General features: G+C 39.6%; 1 protein-coding gene across 1 annotated transcript in view; it reads left to right on the top strand.

The window, feature by feature from the left end:
* Positions 1-15,245, top strand: part of DMD (dystrophin) — a 1,998,908-nt gene that overhangs the window by 1,408,070 nt on the left and 575,593 nt on the right. The window lies entirely within an intron of this gene.

Genomic DNA, 15,245 nt, shown 5'->3' with positions numbered 1-15,245 from the left:
TTTTTAAGTGGATCCAGATTGGGGCAGATAATTACTATTAAAAGATGACACGATGGATATTTACGAAACCAAATCCGTGTAATCCGTTGCATCCCTCAGATTCCCTTTTCTCCCTATTTTTTTAACCTTCTGTTTTGGGCTGCCCTTTGTACAAATATTTAATACTCAGACTTCTCTGTAGTAACACATGTGCTAAGAGTTAATTTTGTCAATACTTGGGTATGATGTCATCCCTTTCATGAACCAACAGCTCGGGATTAGCTTTGTGAAGTTTTAATGGAAGTATTGACCTCATTAGTACCCCTCTGGCCACTATCTTAGAGAAAACTCCCGCTAAAAGGAAGGCAGATCATCCATGGAACAGAGAGAGAGACAGGAAAGAGGGAGGAAGAACTGAGATAGAAGTATTAGAAATGAGAACCAACCGACAGTACTGTTTTATGTATTGTTACCAGTTTTTGCCGCACCTGGTCTCATGCCTCTAAAATGTCCCGTAAATAAAACACAGAAATGTGAAGAGAGAATTCTTACTGCAACCTTTCTCCACGGATTGCTGCTTCTTTTTAAATGACTTAAAATTTATTGAAATGGGTGTTAATATTAAGCACCCTTCCCCATAAAACAGAAAATTAAACTTAACTCTTCCCTATAATGTAAACAGCTTGATTAGGTATGCAGCATTGCAAAATCCAGTTAAGAACTGATTATACTTGCCCTTGGAGCACATCTAGAGGCTCATGGGTAAAGAGTTGTGCACATTTTCCTATCAAACAGAACATGAGGTTTCCATATTCCTCAAAATCGGCTTTGGTCGAGCCATGGGTTGGCTTGGAACGGTGCCACGTGAAGCAGTGCGCCCCTTCTCCCCCCCCCCCCCCAGCTGGGCTTCTTTCATGGTGCAGAGCGAGTGTGTGATTTAGTGGCACAGTGTGCAAATGTAGACCCATTTTTATAGGATAAGAACTAGTACAGTCCAGAGAATTGAAAAGTATGTCTGAGCTTCTCCCCCTAGAATATGTCCCCTCCTTTAAAAGCTGTCACACCGCAAGTTCCAATTGACTTAAAGGCTGTTGTGCTCCTACAGGGAAATATATTCTATTGTAATTTTTATGTCCCCCAATAACAGTCTGTTCTTTGTTTACTGAAGAGAGCTTTTATGTCATAAAATGGCATTTTTTTTGACAGAGAAGCAGAATCATTGTTTTATTATAGAAAATTTCCTCTTACAACAGCAGAAATAAATAGCTCATCTCTTAAGCTCCTGATCAATGTCTAACACCTCCTACCCCAGCAACACTTCACTGCAAGTGTACTAACACTCCATGAGAGCAACTCTATTCACCTACCAAGAAATGATCTTCACAAATGATTTACAGCTAAGCCAGGGCCTAAACACATAGCACCCAATCAAAGGCAGATTTTTATCTTTTCCCCAGTCATACAATGTCTGAGAAGAAATAGATCAATGTCGGCCTCTGAGTATATGCAAAGAATGTTGTCTCTTTTGAAGCACGAGGCCCAATTGTTGAGCTTTTTTTTTTCTTTATATGTACGTCTAATGGGACACATCACGCTGTTTTGATGCAAAGGTGTCGTATAGATTGGGGCACACCTCTCTTCTCCTTTTGGATATCGTGTCTCCTGTGTGAATGCACACAGCTGCCCTCATGCTCCCTGCCTCCCGCTCTCACTCGTCTCACACTTGTTTGTAAAACTCAAAGAGGTTTCCATGCCATGAAGGTACCGTTTTTTAGCACAGACACATAATGGCTCACTCTCCGCAGGTGATCTTTGCTCTGTAGGGCTCAGAACTTGGTGACGTCAGAAGGTTGAGACCTGATAAATGAAATACATTCTCTGTAACATATTCCTCGATTGCTGTTACTGCAAAGAAACTCGGACTAGCCATATGTGACTCATTTCTACCTAAGGTACTTGAATGTTTATAAATAGGTTTATGACTTTTCTGTCCCCAACATGGGTTGATATAAAGGTAATTACCCTCATTTTACAGATAAACAAACTGAGCCCAGTTCTCTCCCTGTATATGCAACATGAATTGAAGAGCTGTGCCAATTATTTTGATAATTCACGTCTTCCCATACACCACTCAAAGATGGGAAAGGAGCCTTTGAGGGCTTGAATTACACCGATTGACTGTGTATATGAGTTTAATTGCCTCTAGATGATCACTCAGTCTCCACTTGACTTGCACGTCCGGGTAGCGTCACAGGACAGTGACATCTCTTACTTTGGCGATACGTACCACGGTTCTCATCTCACCTAAATAAGTGGCATCTTTAAAATGTTTTGAAAACATGAAAAAGGCTGGATGCATTTTTAGCATAACCTTTCATTGGCTGGGAACTTTTGTTGTTGAAGGGATTAGTATAGTACTTATTAAATAACAGTCTTCTTTCCTAGAACCTGGAGACTTATCTGAAGACTCATTTCCCAAAGGAAATATCATAGGTCTAATGCAACAATAGATATTAAAGGACATTGCAACGTTAAGTTCACAAAATGTGACGTCAAAATATTATGTTGATAATTCTTATTACCGCTGATAATTGAGGGATCCCAATTCTCTCTCGTTCCCTGGCAGTCTCTTTATTCTTCAGAGCAGGAATCTAAGAATTTTAACATTCCGAGTGTTCACTTTTTTCTAAACTGAAACAACAGTCACTATGTACTCGCATCTAATTTAATATCACATGACAAGTGGGGTCAGAAAATCTGCTTAATAATTCTCTGCGACAGTTCGTTACCAGCAGTGGGGCTGAATTTCTTTTACTTACGTGCAGTGGAGTTACTATTTTCTCCTGAAATAAAAGGATGCATGAGGTTAATTTAGAATGGTTTGCATGTTTTCATGACTGGAAATGTAAACAGAGGGGCTGGGTGAGGGAGGGTTTTCTTGGATCGTTACAGTTCAGCTTTTGAGTCCTCTCTTCAAAAGGACTTTGGACACGGGGCACCTGGGTGGCTTAGTCGGTTAAGCGCCCGACTCTTGATTTCTGCTCAGGCCATGATCTCCCGTTTTGTGAGTTCGAGCCGTACATCGGCCTCTGTGCTGAGAGCACAGAGCCTGCTTGGGATTCGCTCTCTCCGTCTCTCTCTCTGCCCCTCCCCTAACTGCTCGCTCTCTCTCTGTCAATAATCAATAAATAAAATTTTAAAAAAGTACTTTGGATGCAAAGGTGCAAGGTTAATATTTCCACAATGCCACTTTTATTGGGTCATTCCTCTGTTCTAGAAACTCCGGTGCTGCCCACTGCCTTCGGTATCATGTCCTTACTCATTCGTCTGGTAGCCAGAGCCCTAGCTTCCCTTCCCAGCTTGGTCACGGCCATGAAAATTCCGCTCACTGCCGAGCGGCCCCCCCCTTCTGGAGCACTCTAGTGTATTGGTGCCTCCACACGTTGGTTTAAGCTCTGTCCTTGGCCTGGAATCGCCCCTCCCATCACTGGGTCATCGCTATCAGTCCTGTTCATCGCGTAAATGATAGTCCAGCTTCCTGATCCTCAAAGTCACTTTCCCTAAACATGCTCGTATTAAAATTGCGTTCTGCAGAACCCCATCAGCATAGAGTCTGTAGCCTGTGGACTGTAACGTTTGCCATTTACACGCCGTGTTCTCTTACTGCCTAACTGCATGTGTGAATGGGAATGGGTGGGCCTGAAGGTCGTCTCCCCAGCCGCATGGCTAGCTCATTGCAAGTTGAATTCGTTGGGAATGTTCTTTTATTCCATCCTCTCTCACCCACAAAGCACATGCCCTACTGTAACATATTGTGCGTAGACTCCTGCCAATACATATTTCCCACCCGTTTGATTGATTGGTACGCAGTTACCTGTTAACGCCGGGCCTCTTTATCTGGCGCTTCTACAGCTGTGGATAGTATCTTTAGGATGCAAAATCAGGATATTCTGCACCAGGAAAAATATTACAAATAATGCCCTCAGAGAGTTACGTTTCACTGCTCGTGTCATGTAATTTGTCGTCCATTTTATTAATTTGGTTCACTTATGATTCAGTTTGCTGTATAGTGTGCTCTGATTAGATACAGGACAAATTATCTTGACTACTTGAAGTTAGAATGCCCCCAAAATGGTGTTATTTAAGATAGAACAAGAAATGAATGATGGAAAAGTTGAGCAGAAAAAAAATCCCAAAATACGCATATTATAAAATGATTTCAGTTTTCCCTTTCTTCTAAAATATACGGGGGGGAGGGAAAAAAAAGGCATCGCTCATTCCCTTCGTCATCACATCGAAAGCAAATGTGACGTACATGACAAAAACTGGTCTTAAAACTGCCCCAATTATCCTTTGTCGACATGAGGAATTTACAGAACAATAGAGTTTCAAGAAATGTGAACCATGTAGAATAACTGATGGATCTAATGTTGAGCAGCTAAAAATATCAGCTAAGAAATGTATTTGCAAATCATTATCGACAAATTGTAGCCCAAAATTCTTCTTTCTTCTTGACTTTGAAATTATATTTCGAGATCCCTAATTTAGACCCCATTATTCACTTACTGGCTTGTGTAACTGAAAGTTTTCATTTTTGCATGTTAAGGGGTTTATGGAATGCCAGTGAATCAATTCTTTACATTTTCTGTGGCAGAATAACTTGCAAATGATCATCAAAATCTCTTTTTCAACCACAGGAAAGAATTTATTTTAAAAATAACATGCTAATAGCAGATTAGCTTTATATCACACCGTTACAAGAAAGGCCTCAGATTCGGGAAGCTTAAGTTTTGTAAGCCCCCCAAAATGCCAACGAATAAGGAAGATATTATTACCAAAAAACAGAGCGATAAATTCCACAGACTGTCCTACTGGTTTTTGAAACTGATAATTTCTTAACTAGCTATCCTAGGTTTCTTATTTAAAGGTAGCCAACTGATCATTAATTTTTATAATATTAATAAACACTGCTTGAAACAGAGATGTATGTCCTAGTCATTCCCCCACCCTTCTAGTTATAATTATCTTTTTTGCATTGCCGTTTCCCCCTACTGTGTTCAGTCCTTTGGTCAGTCATCGCTCTCACGCACGGTTGTCTGTTTACCATATTTCCAGGAAAAGACCAAGAACGGAGGAAGGTGTTCCAGCCAAAAAGGATAAAGTGTACAAGGGCGTGGCATTCCACAAGTCGTGGCTCCCATGCCTTCATTTTTTCTAGTCTTCACTGTTACCTCGATCCTCTTGATAAAATCCAAATACCTCAGGCTGGTTTTCAAAAACCCAACCACAAAACAAGATCAATTTTCTTTTATCTCATCACAGTGCCCTATACAACAAATTTGATTATAAGTAAACCAAATATATAAACGGGAAGATAAATGACACGACGTGAGTAGTGAAATGTAACTCTGAGGGCTTCTGCTATGCCTATCTAAATTATCTCCTATTTTTCCCGGTGAAATTGTAGACATCAGCCACCCTAGCTGAGGCTTTCTTTTATTTCTGTGTCTTTGCTCATGCTTTTCTTTCCCTTATTTTTTTAGCATTTTATTATTTTTGAGAGAGAGAGAGAGAGAGAGAGAGAGCTCATGCACACATGAGTGGGGGAAAGACAGAGGGAGGGAGACAGAGGATCCAAAGCAGGCTCCGCGCTGTGAGCCCAGAGCCCTATACGGGGCTTGAACTCACAAACCGTGAGATCATGACCTGAACTGAAATGAAGAGTCAGATGCTTAACCACCTGAGCAACCCAGGCGCCCCTCTTTCCCTTATACAGCCCTCCTCATGACCTAGCCATATCTTCCCAGGTTCAACCACAGCACCATCCTTTCTATGAAGTCTTTCCTCAAAGTTCCCATGTGTGATCGTTCCCCAAACTGATTCCTTTCAGTGGCTGTTTCTGTCTTCGCCATTTACTTTGGTGCTTTTGCTAGACCTTTTCTCAGATATACTGTCTAACTTCCTGTTGCACCCTGGGAGGCCAAATAATATGAGCAGCGGTAAGCTTGCTTACCCAGTGACCGTGTGCTTCTAATGGGAGGCACTGGTGGTGCAGAGGGAGAGAGGAGGGCGAGTCAGGTGATGGTTAGGTCCCTTTACAGCCTCAGCCCCCGCTCAAGAGGTCCTCTCCCTGCAGCTACGTCTCAGACTCTATTAACGGCACCCTCCACTTAGTTTTTCCAGCCTTGAGGAAAGTCTCCCCATCCCAGTTTGGATGGGTCATTTGTTCATTGCAGGTACCCTCACTGATTCAGTACCAAGTGAATTACTTAAATCACTGATTTCCCCTTTTGTGTTCCCATTTCATGTTCCTGTCCCGTTTAATCTCATCTGTGCAACAATTAAATCATACTATGTTATCCTGTAATATACTCTATTATACTGCAGCGTACGTACTTTGTAACTATATCATACATAGCTCGTAAGTGTGTGGACTCTGGGACCACATGTCCTATGTTAGAAGTTCTGACACGTAGTGTGTGTGGTCCTGGACAAATTGCTTAACTCCTTTTTTCTTTCATTTTCCTCATCTGTAAAATGGAGGTAACAGTACCTATCAGAGTATTATGATGATTAAATTGATTATTTTTTTTATTGAGCGCTTTTATGGTTCTTATGCAACAGAAAGTATTCCAAGCATTTTATAAACATGAACCCTATTTATCCTCATAACAAACTTAAGGGATAGATATTCTTATGATCCTCATTTTACAGCGGTAGAAATGAAGAAGAGAACGGTTAAGTAACTTGCTGAAAATAATCAACCAAGTGAATGGCAGCCAGGATTCAAACCCAGGCAGCCTGACTCCAGAGTCAATTCTCTGTGGACTATGGTAGACTATTCTGGCACATAGTAAGTGCTTAATAAACAACTCTTACTGTTGTTAGGAATTGTATTAATTGTTGATTAATTAATTAATCACTCTATTAATTGTCGATGAGTTCTTTATTTTTGGCTAGATTATGAGTTCCTTAAAGAAAGAGGTCAAGGTTTATTTGTCTATGTCTATTAGCCAAGTGCTTTGCATATATTTGCAGGTTAGTAACTGTTCATGGAATGAATTACTAATTGTTTCTCATGTATTTTTCAAAGCCACGCTAGCCTTGGAAACAACTAATAACTAGCTAAAACTGCAAATGGAATTTGAGATCCCCCACAGCCATTATTATTGCCAGAACGACAGTTTACCCTTTTAATCCCAAATTCTTAGATGATTTACCACTTTCTCTATATGTCCCTTGCTTTACTTCTCCCACAATCACAAAGACTTTGCTTGTCCAGTAACCATTGGTGCTGACAGGGTCCCATCTCAGACAACGGCCAATTGTTTTGTTCTGCATTTCCTGACCAGAAGAGATTTTCCCCCAAACATGGATCTTTTAGCTTCCTGGTTGATACTTAAAGAAACTTAGAGTAAGTTCTCAGGAACCAAACGAGGGGCATCTGTTGGACGTAATATAATTTGTGTTAAAGTGCAGCCTTCCCATCACAACTTTTATTCTCTGCTAACTTCAGGGTTGAGGTCAGGATTGGCTGCATAAATTGTGGGACCCAGTCCAACATGAAAATGAAGGACCCTTTGTTAACAAAAATGATAAAGAACTTCAAGATGGCCGCAGCACCACGGTAAACCAAGCACGGGACCCATGAAGCCAGCCCTGATTGAGATCTCTGCCTATCCAATGGAATACTTTTTTCTTAACTTTGCTATCTTCCAGAGTCTGAAAACTTGCCAAAAAAATTCCTTTTACAAATGTTTTCCAGGAACTCTAGTTTTTGTTATGCATAAAGGAATTTTGGTGGCTTGCTTTGATACCTAGTATTCTTGAGCTACCTGTGTAGAATAGAACCTCACCATCACAATGTAACACATCTAAATCATCCTTTTATCTACCGGTTCACTTCTAGGCTCACTGAAAATAATGGGCATCTTCCTTTAAAAAAAAAAAAGTAGCTGTGGTTTTTAATAGAGGTGCTTTTGAAATACTAATTCACTTGAATCTTAAAAGGGATATTGATAATGTTCAGCAATTGTGAGTTATACATCTTGGTGGTAATATCATGGAATCACCATGTTACGTAGATCTGAAGAGTCGATGAGAAGTTTAGGGTCTAAAAGAGCAAAAGTGGGTATAGTAGTTGGGGCTTGAGATTAAATATCCCAAGACAGGATTAAAAAGGAAATGATTTTATTTGAGGAGATATCTTTGTGCAAGGACGTGGGGAGGAAGTGAGAGAAGGTGGGAGAGCCATTACATTAAAATGCAAGCCTGACCCCAGATGAAAGAAAGAGGGAGAGAAGGTTGTGCAGAAGCATCCCAGTGTGCAGTCTAAGGAAGATTCAGCAAAGCTGTTGGGGAGTCGCTGAGCCCAGATCAGCCACAGGAGCCCGATGTCTCCCAAAAAAGGCTCCGCTTCAGTATTGCTATCACATTCAGTCCTTGGTGGGAACAGTCTGCGGGAGATTTGGCTTCTCTTCAGTGTAGTGATGGGTTTCCGAAGGCAGCAGCTGGGTTCCTCAGTCAGTTAGGTCCCAGTCGTAAAAGGCTTGCACATTGTCATGGCCACCACAGTGGGTATTAGCAGCAGTGGTATTTAAAGACCTGTAAACATAAAACTCCTGGAAGAAAACACAGGAAAAGCTTCTTGACGTCAGTCCGGGCAATGATTTTTTGGATAATGACACCAGAATCGCAGACAATAAAAGCAAAAATACACTAGTGAGAGTGCATCAAATTAAAAAAAAAAAAATAGCTTCTGCACAGCAAAGGGAAAAAAATCAACAGAATGAAAGGTGACCTACAAAATGGGAGAAAATATTTGCCAATCATGTATCCGATACAAGGTTAAGATTTAAAATCCGTAAGAAGAACCTCCTGAAACTCAATAGCAGAAAACCAAATAATCAGATTCAAACATGGGCAGAAGACCTCAGTAAACATTTTTCCAAAGAAGGCATCCAAGTGGCCAAGAAGTACACGAGAAGGGGATCACCATCACTGATCATCAGAGAAATACAAACCGAAACCACAGTGAGGCATTACCTCACACGTGTTGCAAGGGCTGTTTCCAAAAAAGGGAGTGACTACAGCGTTGGTGAGGGTGTGGAGAAGAGGGAACCCTTGTACACTGTTGGTGGGAATAGAAATTGGTGCGGCCACTATGGGAAACAACATTGAGGTTCCTCAAAAGATTACCAATAGAGCTCCCCATATGGTGCAGCGATCCCACTTCTGGGCATATATCCAAAGGGAACGAAGTCAGGATCTCAAGGAGATATCTGTGGTGCCATGTGAATTGCAGCATCGTTCCCAATAGCCAAGAGATGGAAACAACTTAAATGTCTGTCAGCAGCTGAATGGATAAAGAAAATATGGTATATGTATATATATTCACTGGGATATCATTCCGCCCGAAGAAAGAGGGAAATCCTGCCATTTGTGATAACGTAGATGAACTTGGAGAACACTATACGGAGTGAAATAAGCCAGACACAGAAAGACCAGTACCGTGTGATCTTGCTTATATTTGGAATCTAGAAAAAGGTGAACTCAGGGAAACAGAGTAGAATGATGGTTGCCAGGGGCTGGGAAGTGGGGGAAATGGGGCAGTGCTGATCACTGGGTCCAGACCTTCAGTTTTCAGATGAGTAAGTTCTAGAGATCTGCTATACATTATTGTAACTGTAGTTGATGTACCGTAAACTTGAAATTTGCTAGAAGGGTAGATCTTAAGTGTTCTCGTCACATGCACACAAAAGTAACTGAGAGATGATGACTATACTAACTGAGTGTGGTGATTATTTCACAGTGTATACATATATCAAGATATCGAGTTATACCATTATATACAATTTCTATTTGTCAAACTCACCCAAATAAAGCTTAAAAAAAAGTTTTATAAAAAAAAAAAAAAAGGAGTCTTAGGGATGCCTGGGTGGCTCAGTCGGTTAAGCGTCTGACTTTGGCTCAGGTCTTGATCTGATGGTGTCTGGGTTCAAGCCCCACGTCTGGCTCTGTGCTGACAGCTCAGAGCCTGGAGCTGCTTCAGATTCTGTCTCACTCTCTCTCTGCCCCTTCCCTGCTCGCACTCTGTCCCTCTCTCTCTCAAAAATAAATAAACTTTTTAAAAAAGAATAATAATAAAGGAGTCTTAGAGATAATTAAAAAAAAAACATTTGTAAAATTTAAACAAAGAAGGGCTGAAGACCACGTAAGTTCCACTTCATTCAGAAGACCCTCCTTAACCCCTAAATTTTATTAGATATCTCTCCTATATGCTTTGATAACTCCTTGTGCTTTCCCTACCATAATACTCACCTCAGCCTATTGTAATTGCTTATTTACTGCCTGTCTTAACTACTAATTTGTTTTCTCCTTGAGAATAATAATTTTTCCTCCTTTGCTTCTGTATCACCTGCGCCTGGGTCAAAGACTGGCGTAAGTCCTAAAAATTATTTGCCGAAACCCAAACTGGGGGGCATTCTGCAAAATAACTGGCCTTCGAAACAGTCAATGGTATGACGCTCAAAGAAAGGCAAACAACTTTTTGAGGTTAAAGGAGGCTAAAAAGATTTGACAACTAAATGCAATGCATGAGTCTGGACCGGTAAATGAAAGGCAATTAATGGGATAATTGTCAAACTATGAATAAAGAATGTGGATTAGATTATAGAACTAAAGCCGTAGTGTATTTTCTGACTTTGAAATTGAGCTGAAGTTCTGTAAGAGAATGCCTTTTTTTCTTAAGAATTAAGCACTGGAATATCAAAGGGTAAAGCTGCAGATGATTCACCGGTGGTTCAGAAAACAGTATCTATTATATGTACATATATAATTATATCCACAGAGAGAGATAGAATGGTAAGTTATAAATGTAATGAGGCCAAATGTTAACAATTGGTGAGTCTGGGTGAAGGATGCATGGGAGTTCTTTGACCGTTCTTGCAATTTTTCCTTAAGTTTTAAAGTATGTAAAAATAAAACGCTTTTTAAAAAAAGTATTTCTTGAATGAATGGAGGACAAAAGGCTAACCACAATTAGAAGGTGTTCATGAAGAAGTTGCCAACAGAGATGGAGGTAGAACATTCAGAAACGTACAGAAGTTATACCGAGTAGGAAAATATCCAGGCCAGTTTAAAATGTAAAAGAGAAGTGAGGGACTGGAGGACAGTAATGACAGATCCGTGGGTGCCTGGGTGGCTCATTCGGTCAAGTGTCCGACTGGATCTCAACTCAGGTCTTGATGTTAGGGTCATGAATTTAAGCCCCACGTTGGGACTTGCACTGGACGTGAAGCCTACTAAAAAAGACGGCTTTGGTTTTGGCCAACCTATTCGGAGAGGCAACACATGCCAGAGAAGAAGCCGGAAGGTGCTCAGTGAGGCAGTTGAAAGCTAGGCATAGGATTAGCATCCTCACAGGTAAAACTCTTTGAGTTACTAGAAAGGCTGCGGTTTAGGCCCTACCTGCCTTATATGCTTATTTTTTTCCCATACATACAGTGGTTCAATAAACTATTTCACCTTGTCCATCCTTGATGTTAATTTTTGAAAATTATAAACGAAAGAATATAAGGTCTACATCTTTACCTTATGTGTAAGTTTAAGTCATGTTTATTTTCTGAAAAAGGCAACAACTGAAAATCACCATGGGCCTTTGTTCTAAGTATGAATATTTAAAGACTATTGATTTTTGTAGAAATATTAAAAATATGAAGAGTTTATTGTTCAGGTCTTTTTTTAAACATGTAAATATTAACTATTCAACTAAACCATAGAGTTTTCTGCTTGAGTATTATTAGGTAGAATTCTATTTTACCAAGTACAATAAGAAAGTGTAATTCTTTCTAAGAGCTCAGAATGACCTACTTAGAGTATGTATAGTTTCATTGTTTAACTCCCCTTTTCATAGGATTGCTATTTATAACCACTTCCTTCAACCCTGGGGGGACTTAGTAGGATTAACGACTTCTGATTCACTTTGTATTTGAAGATTTTTTTTTTCTTCCATCTTTGCTCAGCTAGTGGAATCCATGATGAATTCTCATCTCCAAGGGGTAAGCTGTTTTTAGTAAAGCCCAGTAGCTGGCTTATGACTCCTTAGAATAACATCGATTCCTTCCTTCCCTTGTGTTTGTTTCTTCCAGAATGATAGAATCTGTGTAGACATGCTCCATTACCATGCTTAGGTACTGTTAAGCATGTCATGGTTTTAGTTTTGTTCATGTAAGTTATATGTGTAATGAATATCCGGGCTCCAATCTGAAAAATTAATAAGCATAAATAGCGTGCTGCTTGTTTTAGCATGACAAATATGGACCACTACAGCTCGAATGAGGAAACTGAACAATAAATACAAGAGGCCTAGAGGTCATTTGAGGATGAGGATTAGAGTAGAAAGAGTGTTTCTGAGAGAGAAGCATCTGGTGAGAGGACCAGATGGGGAGGCAAAGAACAGAATTTCATCGAGGGGTATTTTGAAGGTGGGTAATTTGAGTAATGATTAGATCTAAGGTGTTCACCCATCTGTGGGTGGCTCAGTGGAATAGAGACAAAGGTCATTCTATTTGAAAAGTTAGGAGATTATAAAACCACGTTGTCAGGTAAGAGAAATTATAATAGCAAATAGAATACACTCAAAAGGAAACCAAATGAAAAGAAAAAAATAATTATTCTTTTCACTGAGTGTGTGTGTGCTGTTCATTAGCAAGAAAGCCTTTCATTCACTGTTTTTATAATATCTTAATGGAAAAAATATTTAAATATGCCATATTCAAATCCTTTCCTTTATTTCTGGAAAGAGAATCAAAGGAGAAAATTCCCATTGTGCTCTACTAAGAAACCACTATTTAATGAGTATATTAGTGTCTGATAAATCCCATAGCAATATATATTATTATTGTGCAATTTCTTTTTAGAAATGAACCTTTATATGTATTGACCAAAGAGTGGGATAAAGAGTTACGATTTTGTTTTGAAATTCTTTAGAAATGAATAGTTTTATTACAGCTGTGAACCTCTGTAGGTTTTTAAGGAGGCTGCTTCAAAGGATGTCATTAATAATCTTCTCAGGTGCTTACAAAGCATGTGTCTGTCAGCAGAATTAGAGAATCACCCAACTAGAGAACAGGTTTCACAATACCCTGAGACCTATTTTGTTCATTAGAGAGGAAAATGGCTTGTGTTAAGTCTAAATTGACATGCGTGCTAATTTCAGCAGTAAAAGCTGTTCATTGTGGTCAGGTTTAATTTAGATTAAGGTTGATCAGGTTACTTCTACAACATACTTCTTAAACGAACTTTGTGATCCTAAAAGAAGGAGAAAAGTAAAGCCAACCTTGGGAAATACATGCAAAAGAGAGAAGCAAAGAATAGCTTGGCTGTTTGAGGGTGAATTAATATTAAAACAAATGAAAATGACGGTAGAGATAATCTTGGTTGTGTAAAAATGTCCCAGGATCAAAAAACACAAATTTGCATTTAAATTGCACAAAGCCCACCTAATCCGTCCGTGCCCTGTGTTATCTCCATAGTGCCTAGAACAGTGTGCGGTACTTGATATTTACAAAATGAAAGAATGAGCGAGTAAATGAATTTGTGTACTTTGCTACCTGTATTATATAGAGTTCTCGGTTAAATTTGAGGGAAATATTTGACTTTATCTGAGGTTTCTGGGTAAGTCTGTTTTTAAAGCATCTATTTGAATGTGTTAAATATTTAAGAGTCAGGAATTCCGAAGTACCTTTTAAGCGTGCTGTGTCACAGATGACCAGAGTTTAACATTCTAACCCTGGAAAACATCTTATTTCATAAAATCTATCCACTACTATATGGTTCCTACTTTAAAATTTGTTCAGTGCTCTCCAACTGACTTATGCCACTTACTTCAATAGCTGTCTTTGGCAATTTGTTCCATATTTCAAACACCCTTTTGTGTAAAGAAACCATAAAAGTTAGAAACCTGAAAATTGGATTTTTCTTCTGAGCAATCACAGCTTACAAATGTGGAAAATTGGTTAAAAGTTAGCCCCTCCAATTTTTTAACACAGAGAGGGGAAAATGCGCAAAATAGATGTGTAATGTTTGGATAAGTCCTTGCCATTATTTTAATACTACCGAAAGCAATTGCGCTGAAATCACAAGGCCTGTGTCCCCACCTGTTCACAAAAGAAACACCGCACAAATGATCGAAACTCGGCCTTTCTGAACCCCAAAATCCTTAGAAAATCGGCAGTAGTCAAAGGGCATGGTACATAACTAAGTTTCCTAAACATTACTATCTCCACCACGTTTCATCTATTCACTTTCATTGGCCTCCTGTGTGGTTATTAGGAGAATCAAAACGTGAGAATGTGTGTAAAACATCTGTCACATACGGGTTATCAACTAATAACAAATATCCATTATGCCTTCCCAAATTAAAATAAAATGTATTCCATTTTAGAAAGAGAACAAGCGAGAAGTCTTATTTTTCCCAAGCTTCTATGTAAATATCGCTGGGACATGGGCCCTTTAGTGCCGGGAGGGTGAGTTGACAGAGACAGTAGATGGACACTGGTGGGAGGGGGGAATTTCTTAGTGATGAACGTAGCTACCTATAAATACACACATCCATACACACACACACACACACACACACACCTATTTCTTGGCTTTATTCTGCTGGTACTTTTACCTAAAGCAGTATTAAAGTAATTGCTAATACAGAATATGAATACTACCTTCTAGTCTGATGCTTTCCAAACTTGCCTCATCGTAAGAATTAAGTAGAGAATTTGTTAAAAAGGCATTTTCCAAGCCCTCCTCCCTACTCATTTGTTCATGGTGGGGGAGAACGTGGGTGGTGAGGCGCAGGAATCAGGTGATTCTCATCGAAGGCAACGTTGGGGAAGGACTGACTTAGCTTATTGCGTCCCCTTCTCATAGGTGAGGAAGCTCAGGTACAAAGAAGTTAAATCAGTTACGTCTCTCGAATCACTTCTGTGCTTTTAACGTTTCTAAAATATACACTTTAATTTTGACGCTGCACAAAATGAGATTACAAGTATAAATAGCTGTCTGTCATAAGTCAAAAAATTACATTTCTTGGTTGTGGCACTCATGCACTGGTTTAAGTGAACCCAGGTACTCTGAAATGACTCCATCGAAGCTCTTAAATAGTGAAGCAAGTCCGTAATCAAGATTTTCATCTGTAATATTTTTGGTGGCTAAGAATGAAACACATTTCCTGTTAAAGTGTTCTCTATAAAGCCTTATACACTAGA

Source organism: Panthera uncia, chromosome X, assembly GCF_023721935.1.
Source record: "Panthera uncia isolate 11264 chromosome X, Puncia_PCG_1.0, whole genome shotgun sequence".
Lineage (NCBI taxonomy): Eukaryota > Metazoa > Chordata > Mammalia > Carnivora > Felidae > Panthera > Panthera uncia.
Note: the sequence above shows the minus strand (reverse complement) of the source record. Positions and strands in the feature narration are given on the sequence as shown.